Source organism: Lampris incognitus, chromosome 19 (genome assembly GCF_029633865.1).
Source record: "Lampris incognitus isolate fLamInc1 chromosome 19, fLamInc1.hap2, whole genome shotgun sequence".
Lineage (NCBI taxonomy): Eukaryota > Metazoa > Chordata > Actinopteri > Lampriformes > Lampridae > Lampris > Lampris incognitus.
Window position 1 is genome coordinate 27061176 of NC_079229.1, and position 16267 is coordinate 27077442.

Consider the following 16267-nt stretch of genomic DNA (forward strand, 5'->3'; position numbering starts at 1 on the left):
ATCTTGGTTTTGATAATCAAATCATACACGTTGCTTAGTCATGCTTTCTCCAGCCCAAGCTAATCTCCAAAATTGGGTTATTTTTACCAATTGCCAATTTGCAAAAAGTTGTACATGCTTTTATCTATTCTCTGCTTGACTATTGTAATGCACTTTATTCTGGTATCAGCAAGGGCTCCCTCCACTGTCTACAGTTGGTACAAAATGCCGCTGCTCGGCTCATTACTGGGACAAGGAGGCATGACCATATCACTCCTGTGCTTGCCTCCCTACACTGGCTCCTTCTTATAGTTTGAATTGATTTCATTTTATTGCTCACTTTTAAGGCCTTAAATGGTCTTGCCCCTACATATATTTCTGGTTTATTGACCTGGTATACGGCCTCTTGACCATTAAGGGCTGCAGATGGAGCCCTGCTGGTTATTCCCAGGTCTTGGTTTGTCACAAAGGGTGATGGGGCTTTTTCCTGTTAGAGCCCCCACACTATGGAACTCTCTTCTTGTCGAACTAAGACAAACCAAGTCTCTAGCTTCCTTTAAATCTCGTCTTAAAACTTTTCTTTTTATGAAAGCTTTTACAAGTGTTTGATATTTGTTTTTATTCATTTATACTGTTTTCATTTTTACTCTTACTTATTTGTGCTTACTCTTATTTTTGGCTTGTCTGGTTTTATTTCTTTGTAAAGCACTTTGTAACATTGTTATTGTTTTCATTGCTATATAAATAAAGTTATTATTTTTATTATTAGTGATGGAACAATCAGTGGGGCTGCTATGCGTCAGCACCTCCCTGAACTTTAATTATTATTATTCTAATATCCGTTGGTATAATGTGGTCTACGTGATGTTGTTGGTCACAACAATGTGACCAATGTGTGTTTTTCCTTAAATTCGTTACCTAAAATCGTATATTCTATATATAATATTGTAACGTGCATGGATACGTAGACACGTTAGCCCTTGGCTAATGGGTCGGACCCTTAAGTCGACTGGTTAACTTTTGTCTCTTGCGGCGTGGGAGACACGGGTTCGCGTCCCGGCTGTGGCGGTTCCCGGACTGCCCCCCGAATTCGCTGCATTGGTGTCAGAAGTGGGATGGTCAGACCGTGAGGTCATCGGAAGTGCGTGCGCCCAGAGGCGCGAGGGAGCTGATATGCTGAAGCGACGCGCTTCCCGAAGGAAGGGGGATAGTGTAACGTGCATGGTTAAGTAGACACGTTGGTCCTTGACTAACGGGTCGGACCCTTTAGTCAACTGGTTAACGTTGTCGCTTGCGGAGTGGGAGACACGGGTTCCCAGACTGCCCCCCGAATTCGCGGCAATATAGAGCAGACTCTCGTCTGCTATAAAACGCTATGTATATCACCATCCACCGCAAAACTCCTACCGGACATCCATCCATCTATTCCATCCATTATCCGAATCGCTTATGCTGCTCGCAGGGTCGCGGGAGCCTATCCCAGTAGTCATTGGGGGGCAGGCGGGGAGACACCCCGGACAGGCCGCCAGGCCATCTCTCTCACACACACACACACTGACGTATTTGGACGGTGGGAGAAACCGGATCCCCGGAGGAAACCCACGCAGACACGGGGAGAACATGAAAACTCCACATAGAGGACGAACCGGGACGATGACCCCCACAAGGTTGGACTACCTCGGGGCTCGAACCCGAGACCTTCTTGCTGTGAGGCGACTGCGCTAACCACTCCGCCACCATGCACTACTGGACAGCAATCATTAAAATGACCAATTCCCAGTTTTCATGATTTGAATATTTGTGATTGGGCTGTTTTTTTTTTTCAACATTCCACCGACAAAAAGTATCACAGCTGATGTTTGTTTGCACGTAAATCTTCAGTACTGTAGTTTTACTGCTACCCAGAGAACGGCGGGAAACATGCATGATGGCACTGAAAAACGTGTAAGGGGCAAGCAGGAAATGATGCGCCGGCATCATGTGTGCATGTGCGCGCGCGCGCGCGTGTCAAAATGCAAAGGAGAAAAAAAACGTATCACTTTACCCATCAACGTGGTTACATCTGGGTTAAAGTTTGTTATTTCCGGGGCTTAAAGCCAGTTTTCCTGTTTATTTTTCAAACCTGTGCCGTGGCAGGCTTTGCACACAACACGGAATTCGCATGCCAGCGTGTCCTAGACAAAGTCCTTTGAATGAGCTGTGGGATGACAAGAGCTACACGGGGTTTGTCTTATACAGTTACAACCGCCACCGCACCCCCCTCTTCCGCATGGTCGATCATCTAAACAACCAATCAGCGTCGCTTCCCTAAAGGGGGGGGGCAATCATAAGGGAAACAAGGAGAGGCGAAAACTGACAACATGCATCGTAGAGACAGACGCCGACATGTGTTGGACAAATCACTCTTACTAAAGACTATAATGAAACTCTTGTATGGTTTATTTATGTTTTTTTCCACTCAAACCTTAAAGTATGAAAGGCTAATTATCGCGGTTATTTTCTCGCAGAGAGGAAGACTTAACGAGTAAACCCAAACCTCCGAAAATCAATGAGCGTTTAGGAAAACCAGCCTTTCTTCTCCCGTCTGCGTGTTGCCTGTCGGCGGATGTTCTCACCAGTAGGGGGCGGAAGAGCGCTTCTTTTTTTTTCTGGGAAAATTGAAGCGCCGCGTTACTCGCCCGCAACAAAACCACACTCTCCCCTCCCACTGGCTGCCCGGTCTACATTTTGTATTCAGGTGTCGGGTTTCACAGTGCCGCTTTGCGCCAGCCAGCCCTGAGGTTATTTGTTTGGTCCTTCTCGTGATAACACTATTCCCGAAACAGCTGTCCAGGGGTCGCTCCAGCTGCGCCGCTGCGGTCTCACGGGCAGGGGCGGCCATGTTGTCGTGCGGGGGTTGATGCAAGTTTGGTCATAAGGAAGTATAGGCTACAAAGAGCTTGGGAGACTTCGGAGCACGTTTTTTTTATTTATTTTATTAATTAATTTTTTTTTGGGGGGGGGCATCATGTCGCTGCTGGGTGCTACCGTATAGTCCACCACAGGGGGATGGTCGCTTGTATTACCTGAAGCCTTCTGATATTCAGCCGATGTACCACTTTTCTTTTTTTTTGCGCCGCTTTGATTTAACTTCACCCCCCCCCCCCCCCCACACACACACACACACCACCGCCGCCACCACCGCCGCCGCCGCCACAGCGAATGAATCCTGGCTCTGAACCCACAGTTGAAGTGAGGATGAAGGCGCCTCGGCCGAGGTTGGAATAACTCTTTTGTGCTTTTTTTCTCCATTGTACGAATCTGGTTTGTTGGGGGAAATATAAAAGACAACCGAGGCGGATGTGACTCTACAGGACGTGGATTTCGGAAAGGTAAAAACGGGGGGGGGGAAGGGGACACTGGGGCTTTGTCACAGCGGAACAGATGGGGAGGGGGGGGTAACGCAGCTGTTCGCCTTTGACCTTATTATCGTTTCGATTGTTCGGCTGCGCTAAAGCGATAGATAGCCTTCCGCCTGGCTCGTGTGTGTGTGTGTGTGTGTGTGTGTGTCTGGTAGGCTGGAATAACGCGTAAACCAGCTCACGTCACACCGTCTTTGTCCCGATCCTTCGTCGTGTTTCTAATGGAAGAAAACACACAATTCAGGGCCGGTCGGTTTGACTAAGGTGCGAAGTGTGTCACGTTACCCAACTTTAATAAGATAATCATATGAATGAGGAGCTGAAAGCCGGAGTCAGCTCCTCGGGGTTTTCTCTCTCCCATCCCCCCCCCCACCTCCAGTCTGACGTCTGTGGACTAAATAAATAGTCCCCATCAGGAACACCATCACCATCTTTACCACAGGACGGGGTGGTCAGCAGTTTACGTCTCGCTTGGCTTTGCTAAGAGAGGAGGAGAGAGAGAGAGAGAGAGAGAGAGAGAAGAGAGAGAGAGAGAGAGAGAGAGAGAGAGAGAGAGGAGAGAGAGAGAGAGAGAGAGAGAGAGAGAGAGAGAGAGAGAGAGAGAGATGTACACAACTTCAGTGGTCATTTTAAGGATCGAGACTCTTAACGTGTCTTGCCTCCTGTACTCCACACAGAGCCCCAGACGTCATCAGAATAAAAGAAGAAGAAAAAATGTTGCTGATCCGTCTGCAAAATACCTCAGCAAGCCACAGATATTACTGCGGTCGTCGCTTTCGTACTTAAGAAATCCCTGCCCGAGCACGCTGGATGCAAACATACTGGCATTTGATCCCGGCTACGGTATTTCGGGGTCTCGTCTCGGTTCTGGTGACACTAACAGGGGTTCTGGCTTCATTGCATCGGCTCTAAGGGGGACATGTATGGATTATATTGAGGGAATGAGATCATCAAGGTATCAAGGTTGCTGTCTTTGCCCCCGTTATCTAGCTAGCGTGGTTGTTGCATAGTTATTTTTCAGGTTTGTTTGTGATAGGGCGTTCGACCCCCCCTCCCCCTCCCCATAATGCCCCCTCCCCATAATGCTTTCCTGCCCCCTTAGCAGTGAAATGTCAAGGATAGAGTTGAATCTTCGTTGTCTTGCACTTGTGCACATTTTTCCACTTGATTGTTGCCATTTGCGTTCCAAGGACAAGCTGGCGAACCTTCCTAACAGCTGCCATTTAAGTGACTATGAGCAAGGCTTTTAACCCCCCCCCCCCCACCCCCAATGCTCCACTGAGGCTGTTCAGTAGTCTGCAGTGCAAACCTGTGGATTTTACAGGCCAGCTCCCCAGTATCGGTGTCACCGCCCCTGCCCTGCCTTTGCACATTTACTCCATCCTGTTACTGTCAATAAGACTGTTGTACATGTCAACTTGCCTAGCTGTCAGATGGGGGTGGGCTGTCAAAACTGTTTACATAACCTAATCCTAAACCCCCCACTGAAAATCCAGTGCGAAAAGTCCCTCAAGAAATCAACTTTTTACGGGGCTACCCGATTTTAGACGGATTTACTTAGGCGTGTTTTTTTGTTTTTTTTCTCCCCTCATCTGGTTAAGTTCAGATCATCCTAAAGCGTTCCCATAATGTTTTTGGATAATCCAAAGAGGTCACTACGGCGACCGTGAACCGAGACTAAGGACATTTTTCGGGTCAGCACCAAGTTCACCTGTTGCGGACGCTGGCGCTGCTTCCCATCAAGTAGGTGTTGATGGTTCAAATAATCCACCCAATGTTTGCCAACAACAGGGCGGCCGTAGTGACATACGGGTTATAACACGTGCTGACCTGGATGCAGGTCTCAGGTATCCCAGAAGACCTGCTCTTGCCCAGAAAGGCCCATCTCTGAAACCACTGACACGAGCAGCTCCTCCATGCGGGCGGAGGCTCAGGCCAGCGGGCTGGTGCCACGTGGGCGGCCTGTATGGCGGTGCCGGCTGTGGGTCTGCTGTCAGCTGTTTAACAGGCCCTTACAGGGGTCTTTGCATCGTTCAGACCCAGATAAGCCCCAGAAACACACTGCTTAAAACCTTGTTCACAAGTGACCCTTTCAACCAGATAGGCTCAGGGTTCAAAGGCGCTTTATCGATCTGGATCGGCTACCGAGTCTGCTCGTCGAATCCAAATCTATTCGAAACCCCGTGTCAGACCATTTTTGGTCATTTTCTTTTCTTTTTTTTTTAATTCACAGATGTTTGGGCCCGTTTTTGCTGATTGATCATGATGTCAGATGCTGCTTGTGCGGGCTTAGACATACCCGCATGATGTCATCCTCCTCCTCCTCCTCCTCATCATCATCTGCGTAATCCACAGTAAGGATTTAATGACTTCTTTTTACTGTAATACTGTGTGTGGTTTTATTATGCCCCAGCAACCAATGGCAGTTGTAGAACGAAGATCTGGATTTTTTCCCCCCTTTTTTCCCCTTTTTTTAAGGGGGGGGGGGTCTGTATATTTTATCAGCCAAGAAACGGTTCCAAAACAGAGCCGGCAATCAAACCCCCCCAACCCTACACCCAGTACAGTATTCATCCCGTCCCGCGTCTCTTTCGCTGTTGCTCCTTTTGACAATCTGGGAGGCTTTGGCGGCTGCAGTATATGGCCTTTTAACACCGCATGCCGTTTCCCAGGCCTTCCTTTAACCCCTGGTGTTAAGGTTATTTGGCAAGGCCGAAGGTGGCAGGCGGCATCTGCTGGGAGATGTGAAGCCTAGTAAAGCTCCCAGGACCCTCCCTGTCTGCAGCCATGGCGTGTCAGCTGCTAACAGCTGCCCGTTCAGACAGAGAGGGGAGCGCCACACTCAGACCCACGGCAGGCAGATGGGGTGGTGGACGGGAAGGCTCCTCACCGTAGCGCCTCCTTGTGTGCCTGGCTGTCGTCCAGCTAAATGTCAGCGGCGGTAGACGTCAAGTTAATCTAACACCCCTCCTGGGGAAAGGAGGCTTTTTGAAGTTGTGAAATGCAATGGAGGACTAAAAGAAACGGTGTAGGACTAGACTTAATATGGGATAGAAATGTGAATCATGGGATCTGCTATCGTCAAAGAACTGTGTGTGTGTGTGTTTTAAGGGCACCGTGCAATCTGATTTTCAGTAAAAACGAGTTTGAGTGGATGCACTGGCGAGAAAGTCGTGACGTGTAGAACAGGTTGTTATTGCTGCATCCTTAATTAATGCGCCGCAGTTTGTCAGTGGTTAAGTGGTCTGCACTTGGATAAGTGAGAGTCCACTGCTCTGCAAAAAGGTGGTTAATTATTAATTATGCTATTAAGAATTAAGTGGTGCGTATGATAAGTGTCACGCGTTGGATTACATCACTGTTGCCTAAAATATATGTGATGGTTATTTCTCTGTCCTTGCTTGCCCCGTCCCACACTTCTGTAACAGTTAGTGTGCGCGTGTGTGCGTGCGCGCGCATGCGTGCATTCATCTGAGTCTGCCGGCATTCCTCACACTTACAGCTAGCTGGTAGCTCAAGGTGTACAGGAGTGGGAAAGCTGAAACGAGTCCAAGCCGTGGCTGTGTGTCTGTCCGACCGTCCCAAAGCATCTGATTCACGCTCTGCAGATAACAAATGGAAAACACCATCTTCCGTGAGACCGGGCCCTCTACCTGTACAGGGGGCTTTGATAGTACAAGTCTAACTCATAGTCCAGAAACGGTTGATATTCAGCCATGAGAAAAGGACTTAACAGCAAACGATGCAAGCTTGATTTGAATTTTTGGATATGAGTCTTTGAATATATGAAGCCGTCTTGAGCTGCACGAGCGAGAGAGGGGGGGGGGAGAGGGAGGGAGAGAGGGGGGGAGAGAGAGGGAGAGAGAGAAAGAGAGGGAGGAGAGAGAGAGAGGGAGGGAGAGGGAGAGAGGGGGGAGAGAGAGGGAGGGAGAGAGAGAGAGGGGGGAGAGAGAGAGGGAGTTAAAATGAGCTCTCGTCTGTCATTTGTGTGAAATTGTTTTTATTTTAGAGCTGGTGATTGAAGTTGACTTGCTGTGGTCCAGTGACATGGGTTTATGCAGGGCTATTTCCAATCCAGCTCCGATCCTAAAGAGCGCGTTGGATCAGGATGGGCGTTAATACATATCCGTCGTAAGTAAAGCTGATGAAATCAAAAACAAGACAAAACGATGGACTCAAACGTCACAATTCTTGCAGCATTTTTTTTTTTTGCGCTCTCAGAATACATCTGTTTGCTTTTATATTCATTACGGTAAACATATTTTTGGCCAACCCTACAAACGCTAACGTCGCTGACTGGCTGGCTGACTGAGTGGCCATGTTTGAGATGATTGGGCCGCTGGATCAGGTGACCAACAACGTCACTGAAGTCACACGATCGGTCGGCCGAGCGCCGAGACTCGAGGGAGCGCGCACAATTACAGCGCCCCGAGTAACGAACGCTCTCGCGAGAGCATGGCGTGGCTTTTGCGGCCGCTGAACCTGTGCAAATACGACAGAAAGAAACCTTGTCATTCTCAAAGCCTCGTTAGAAAACACCAGCGCTTAATAGCCGCACACAGTTAGAGGGAAAGTTACTGGCGTCTTCGGGGAGTTGCTGGTACCTGGTGCCCAGACTTTCCAGCGATCACGGCCGCAGTGACCGGCCAGGCGGAGGCGTCATCATGCCCGGCGTGCTCGTGAGCCGACATTTCGATGGAGAACATCGCATTTTGATTTAACTGACGCCGAAATCATGTTCAGATACAGGTCGCCAGGTCTGCCAGTTCTTCTACTTGATGACATCAAGGATGACGCTGAGCCTGCCTACTGTGTTCTCGGTGCAAAGCCACCATTTATACTGTAACGTGCATGGATAAGTAGACACGTTAGCCCTTGGCTAACGGGTCGGACCCTTTAGTCGAGCGGTTGGCGATGTCTCTCGCGGTGCGGGCGATACGGGTTCGCGTCCCGGCTGCGGCAGTTCCTGTGGTTGCCCCCCCCCCCGAATTCGCTACAACACTTTGCCACTTGGATAATTGCAATCAGACGCAAAAACAAGGGCACATTGCACTCGGCTGTAATATTTAATAGGGTTGCCTCCAAACAGTCACTCTACAGTGTCTCGAATGAAGCAATGTCCACACATTAAATAACGTTTGGTGTTACTGTGGTCTACCATGCATACACAATCCCTACCGTCTGGTGCATTTCCTGAATCTCCAGGATAAGTAAGTGACGTCATCACCTAACGTCGTGCTGGATCCATTACTGGATCATACCATTATATCCTGACCTATGGATATTACATCGGCTGCAAAACTCTATGGGCGTGTTTGCACTGTAATGGCATTAGCCCAATAACTTCTGTGAATCGGACCTTGAGACGGGACAGATAGCGGTTGCAAGTGATGCGCAGTTCATGGCGCTATCAGCGGCTGCAATCCATTCTTTATGAAGTCACCTGTCAATACAGAGTGGATGTTAGAAAACTGAGTCATCTGCACATAGAAACAGGTGAAAGGGAGGGGGTGGGGTTAAAAGATAATTAGAATAGTTATAATTACAATTCAATTAAATTCTCTTTCAAATCAAACATCCCAAGATATGAGTGGAAAGTATTAATATGCTACTTCAGTAGACTTTAACGACACATTTTACTGGGACCACAACAGAAAATTGTGGATGAACATTTAGTATCCAGAAATTCCCATTATAGACACGACCACTAACTATCCCTGTAACAAACTGGCCCCAGTTTCGAACATTAACCATGCACGGTCCACTAGGTTTTGACCTAGTCTTGTTTCTCTTTTTCCTTGTCCTGCACCTTTTATCATTAATGATATTATTAAGAAGTAGCCTCAGCTTCCCCTTTAGAGTCATTCCAAAGGGGGCGTTCGGTTAATGACACTTCATTAACTTAACGCATCAAAGCCAGTGTCAGTAATACTAGGCTAATTATACTTATTATAGTAACAATTAATAATAGACTAACCTAAATTAAGTTACGAAGTACTATACGGTTGATCAGATGAGCAATGGTGTATGAACAAGTTTTATTCATCCCAGTAGAAAGAGTGTAAGCCTATTTCTTGGTTTGGATACGTCACTGCGTTGTGTTTCACAGCCCAAGAGTCTCTGGTCTGTTGGGAACTGTACCTGAATTTCCCCGTCCCGGACCTTAAATCCTTGCGTCAAGGCTGTGAAAGAGAAAAAAAAAATCAAGTTAACTTCGACCTAATTTTAGAATGACCCGTGTCTGTCTGACAGAACCGACTAGCTCGTCTTGGTCTCTGCTGGATGAGGCAGTAGCACATCCCCTTTCAGATCAGATAGGAGGAGGAATTCTGTGATTTGATGTGAACTTTCCCCCATTTAAACCCTTCACCTTCCTCCACCATTGTTTCCGTTGTGTTTCATGATAAGCTGCAGTGATGGGCTGAGACAACCTCTTCTTCTGATGTTTGCACGCCGAACGCTATTGTAGGTCATGTCGTCATCCTGGGGCCAGTGGGACGCTGTCAGCAATTAGAACACGTTACTTTAATTAGCACCACGCCAGCCAGCCTATCGGGAGATATTTCCTCTGTTTAACAGCTCCGCGACTCACAAATAATTGGGATCTCGTGTTTGTCGTTTTCCTGTTGACTCGAATGTGGGCGTGGTCAAGGACCGGCCTTATACTTCTGGACTTTTGGGGTTGTTTGTTTAGTATGACAAAATAAAGTGTGACTGATTTGTAGCCTTGTGAATTTCAACTTCTCAAGCGAGGGTTTGACCATTTTATTTGGAAATACATGCTTGCTCTCTGCGATCATCCGCCCCGGACATAAATGCCAGCCACGTCTCATTATTTTTTCCCCTGCATCAGCTTGCTCTGATTCCAGATCATTTACTTTGCCGGTACCTCGGCTCATCCAGTGTTATTAGTCTCTCGCCTTTGTCAGCTCTCTGAGAGAGGCCTCTCTCTGTGGTGTTGCAGCGCTGAGAATGGGCCAAGCCCGTGGTGTCATTACGAGATGGCTGGCTGGTTTAACTGAGGCGGCGCTGATCGAGGGGTTTGCAGAGCTGATGAAAGCCTACGGGCCGAGCAACCGTTGCGCATCTTGGCATCAGAGCCAAGAGTGTCTCCGAAGGAGCCCTATAACAGACATCCCTGATCCCCGCTCGGCCTGTAAACAGGGTCGTACTGGTTACACCGCTGAACATGTGCACCTCAGACTGTTGGTTACAGAATACATGGCGTGGTGGGGGAGGAGTGTAAACATATATTTTGACATTTGTTGGTGCTATAAGTGTGTATGTTTTACTATATGTATGTATACTGCGGCATACACACTACTAGGGCTGTCCCGTCACAATTTAGCATACCGTGATATAGTTTGATACTAAAGAAACTGTGACAGATATTTTGTTTAAATTTTAGAAGAAATGTTAAATCTCAGTTTTGCATCAAATCAGAGGTATATAGCTAGGGTGGCACTGGCAACGCCTGCTGTTAACAGTAGTTATAATACTGCACCTGCCACCTAGTGGTCAGAGTGGTAAACAACACAATGTAGGAATGCCGCGTAATCTTCAGGCCTGAAGTACACTCTGCGTAAGTATGCAGCCTTCGAGCTACGTTAAGTCAGCTTCACGCGTTGCTGCTTTCTGAAATGCCTCGCCCGACATTCTTGACTTGAAGCGCGCACAGGTTGCAGTCTCAAGCACCGCAACGAGGGGCGCTATTGCAGGCGACGTAAGGACAAGACTGTCTTTGATTTTCCGCTCTCCGCCTTCCGCCTTGTCTTCCACCGCTGTCGAGGCAGACAAGACGAATATGCTTCCCGTCTCTCTGCTGAGATGCCCCCTTATAGCTAAACTGTTTTCTCTGGTGCAATAAGCACAACAGCACATCTGCCCCAGCAGACCCCATGAGTGTTATTATTAGGGTTGTTTAAACGGATTAATACACGGTCTGTTTATACACCGTTTTTTTTCTTCCCTGTAGCGCCTCCTTGAGGAGAAGGGTTTATTATCGTCATTGGGGACATAAGGACAAATGTTGAGTATGTACACCCGAGCCCTGTGTTTGCAGCACTCCTGCAAGGCAATGTTATTTGCATACATGTAGCATATGTTTCAGCCTTAAGCATCAACACAATATGTTCGGAAACTGATAGTGGGGGGGGTGGCTGAACTGGTAGGGTTGAGTTCAAGTTGGGTTCGGGACTTTGCTATATGTCAAATCAAATCAATTTTATTTGTATAGCCCAATATCACAAATTACAAATTTGCCTCTGTGGGCTTAACAGCAACACAACGTCCTGACCTTAGACCCTCTCATCAGATAAGGAACAACTCCCTAAAAACCTTTAACAGGGAGAACAAATAGGAAGAAGTTTCTCTCCACTATCCCGCCCATAATAAAGGCTTAAAGGTGCCAAAAAAAGGTGTAAAAAAGAAAATCGATACAGTATTGTGAACGATAGTATTGTGATGTGCAAGTCAAGTGTATCAATATTTTCTCACACCCCTAACATATGCTGATATCTATATATGTATATGTATATATACGTCTATATCAAGATAGATGTAGGAAAAAAACTTGAATGCATTTCAGTACAAGCTTGTTTCGTGCGTCACACACTCACCAGCTGCCAATGTGATTAAACAATAAAGAAAAACACAGTCAATAAATATTACGTTGCCCCGCGTCATGTCCCTAATTACTGTGGACAGCAACCAATTAGAGGATGGAAAACATTATAAATATTACAACCAATGGGGTAGGTAGTTAGGATGCACAGCAACCAATGGTGGGACAGAAAACATGACAACCAATGGGGTAAGAGGTCGGGGCTTGTTTTGAAAAAGCAAGGATTTAAAGGGCCAGGGCACTGTTGAACAAGCATACATTTAAAACATAACAAGATAACATCAAATGGGGTCATTTATGTATATCATATAGTGGAGTGGTGTTGGGGCACAGTTGGAAGGGCAGACTATTTATTAGACGTTATATAAAAATATAACATCTAATGTCACATGTGTATCTAATGGAGGGTGTGTGTGTGTATATATACAGCGCTGCTTGAAAGTTTGTGAACCCTCCAGACATGGTCACTGTTTTTGTAAAAAACATTAAAATAAGCTTATTACACATACATCCAAATCCCAATTTGTAAAGCACACCTTCCAAATAATGGACACACACACAAAAAGAGATATATTTTCATTATTTAATTCAACAAAGGTAGTTTATTTCACAAAAACTGAAAATTTAACATGTGCAAAAATATGTGAACCCTTGTATTAGTAACTTGTGGCTCCTCCTTTTGCAGCCATTACTTCAACCAAACGTCTTCTGTAACCACTAACCAGTCTCTCGCATCTGCTTATGGGGCTTTTTGCCCACTCCTCCTTGCAGAACTCAGCCAGTTGAGAGAGGTTTGAGGGACATCTGATATGTACCAACTTCTTCAGGTCTCACCACAACATTTCAATTGGATTAAGGTCCGGACTTTGACTGGGCCTATCCAGAGTACGAATCCTCTTTCTCTGAAGCCATTCCTTTGTAGTTTTGCTGGAATGCTTTGGGTCATTGTCTTGTTGCATAATCCATTTTCGTCCCAGCTTCAACTCCCTGACTGATGGCAGGAGATTCTGGTCAAGAATTTGTTGATATGCCGGAGAATTCATGGTTCCTTGGATAATATGGAGTCGTCCAGAAGCAGAAAAGCAGCCCCAGACCTTTACATTTCCACCACCATGCTTCACTGTTGGGAGGAGGTTCTTTACTTCATATGCAGTGTTGGCTTTTCTCCAAACATGTTGGTTTTGATTGTGACCAAATAATTCTATTTTGGACTCGTCTGTTCAGAGAATGGACTTCCAGAAGGTCTCTGGTTTGTCCAAGTGCTCTCTGGCAAAGTTGAAACGGGCAGCTTTGTTCTTTTTTGAGAGCAGAGGCTTCCTTCTAGCAACCCTCCCATGAATGTCATGGCTATTCAATTTCTGTCTGATTGTAGACGCATGCACATTTGTCCCAGATGCTACCAGAGAGGTCTGCAACTCTCTAGAGGTGATGTGTGGGTTGGCCTTTACCTGATTTATTATTTTTCTAGTGCTTCTGGGTGATAATTTTGATGGGTGTCCACTTCTAGGCAGAGCTGCTGTCATGTTGAAGGCCCTCCATTTGTAAATTATTTGTCTTACAGTGGATGGATGGAGCTGGAATCTTTTGGAGATGGTCTTATATCCCTCCCCAGACTGATGGGCTGTCACTACCCTCTTCTTCATGTCCTCGGATATCTCCTTTGCTCTCGGCATTGTTGACTTGTATGGGACCACAGTGGTTTGGTTGGTTTCCTCTGTCTTTTAATTAGTGCAGGCCAAACCCTTTCCCAAGGATGTCTCATTTCATTGGTCTGCTTAAATGATTAATTAAGCACCCAAATGTGTTTCACCTCAGTCTGTTACCTGCTTGACTTAACCAATGCAGCTGGGGGTTCACATACTTTCAAGCAGCACTGTATATATATATATATAGATATATATATATAGATATGTAGATATATATATATTTTAAGATAGGTGTAGGAAAAAACTAATACATAGCAGAACAAGCTGGTTTTGTGCGTCACGCAGTCATCAGCTGCCAGTGTGGTTAAACTGTTGGCAGCTGATGTGTGTGTGACGCATGAAACAAGCTTGTTCTGCTATGTATTAGTTTTTTTTTCCCCTACACCTACCTTAATATCCCGCTCCTCATTTGTTTAGCAATTTTATCAATACCACTGACGGTTTCCGGGGGGCTATACATACATACATACATACATACATACATACATACATACATACATACATACATACATACATACATACACACACACACACACACACACACACACACACACACACATACATATATATATACACACACACACACACACACACATATATATATATATACACTACCGTTCAAAAGTTTGGGATCACCCAAACAATTTTGTGTTTTCCATGAAAAGTCACACTTATTCACCACCATATGTTGTGAAATGAATAGAAAATAGAGTCAAGACATTGACAAGGTTAGAAATAATGATTTGTATTTGAAATAAGATTTTTTTTACATCAAACTTTGCTTTCGTCAAAGAATCCTCCATTTGCAGCAATTACAGCATTGCAGACCTTTGGCATTCTAGCTGTTAATTTGTTGAGGTAATCTGGAGAAATTGCACCCCACGCTTCCAGAAGCAGCTCCCACAAGTTGGATTGGTTGGATGGGCACTTCTTTGAGCAGATTGAGTTTCTGGAGCATCACATTTGTGGGGTCAATTAAACGCTCAAAATGGCCAGAAAAAGAGAACTTTCATCTGAAACTCGACAGTCTATTCTTGTTCTTAGAAATGAAGGCTATTCCATGCGAGAAATTGCTAAGAAATTGAAGATTTCCTACACCGGTGTGTACTACTCCCTTCAGAGGACAGCACAAACAGGCTCTAACAGGTACTATTTAATGAAGATGCCAGTTGGGGACCTGTGAGGCGTCTGTTTCTCAAACTAGAGACTCTAATGTACTTATCTTCTTGCTCAGTTGTGCAACGCGGCCTCCCACTTCTTTTTCTACTCTGGTTAGAGCCTGTTTGTGCTGTCCTCTGAAGGGAGTAGTACACACCGGTGTAGGAAATCTTCAATGTCTTAGCAATTTCTCGCATGGAATAGCCTTCATTTCTAAGAACAAGAATAGACTGTCGAGTTTCAGATGAAAGTTCTCTTTTTCTGGCCATTTTGAGCGTTTAATTGACCCCACAAATGTGATGCTCCAGAAACTCAATCTGCTCAAAGAAGTGCCCATCCAACCAATCCAACTTGTGGGAGCTGCTTCTGGAAGCGTGGGGTGCAATTTCTCCAGATTACCTCAACAAATTAACAGCTAGAATGCCAAAGGTCTGCAATGCTGTAATTGCTGCAAATGGAGGATTCTTTGACGAAAGCAAAGTTTGATGTAAAAAAAATCTTATTTCAAATACAAATCATTATTTCTAACCTTGTCAATGTCTTGACTCTATTTTCTATTCATTTCACAACATATGGTGGTAAATAAGTGTGACTTTTCATGGAAAACACAAAATTGTTTGGGTGATCCCAAACTTTTGAACGGTAGTGTATATATATATATATATATATACAGTGCTGCTTGAAAGTATGTGAACCCCTTTAGCAGTTTAGATGTTTCTGTTGTTTTACCATGATTTTCTTATTTTATCATCACCAGTTTTTATTTATGAAATGTCAGATATATGTTTATCAGTTGCATGTACTTGTTTAGTGGGACTTGTTTAAGTAGCCCAAAAACTACATGAAACATGGAATTAGTGTATGTGCAAAAGTAAGTGAACCCCCAGCTGCATTGGTTAAGTCAAGCAGGTAACAGACTGAGGTGAAACACATTTGGGTGCTTAATTAATCATTTAAGCAGACCAATGAAATGAGACATCCTTGGGAAAGGGTTTGGCCTGCACTAATTAAAAGAGAAAGGAAACCAACCAAACCACTGTGGTCCCATACAAGTCAACAATGCCGAGAGCAAAGGAGATATCCGAGGACATGAAGAAGAGGGTAGTGACAGCCCATCAGTCTGGGGAGGGATATAAGACCATCTCCAAAAGATTCCAGCTCCATCCATCCACTGTAAGACAAATACTTTACAAATGGACGGCCTTCAACATGACAGCAGCTCTGCCTAGAAGTGGATGCCCATCAAAACTATCACCCAGAAGCACCAGAAAAATAATAAATCAGGTAAAGGCCAACCCACACATCACCTCTAGAGAGTTGCAGACCTCTCTGGTAGCATCTGGGACCAATGTGCATGCGTTTACAATCAGACAGAAATTGAATAGCCATGACATTCATGG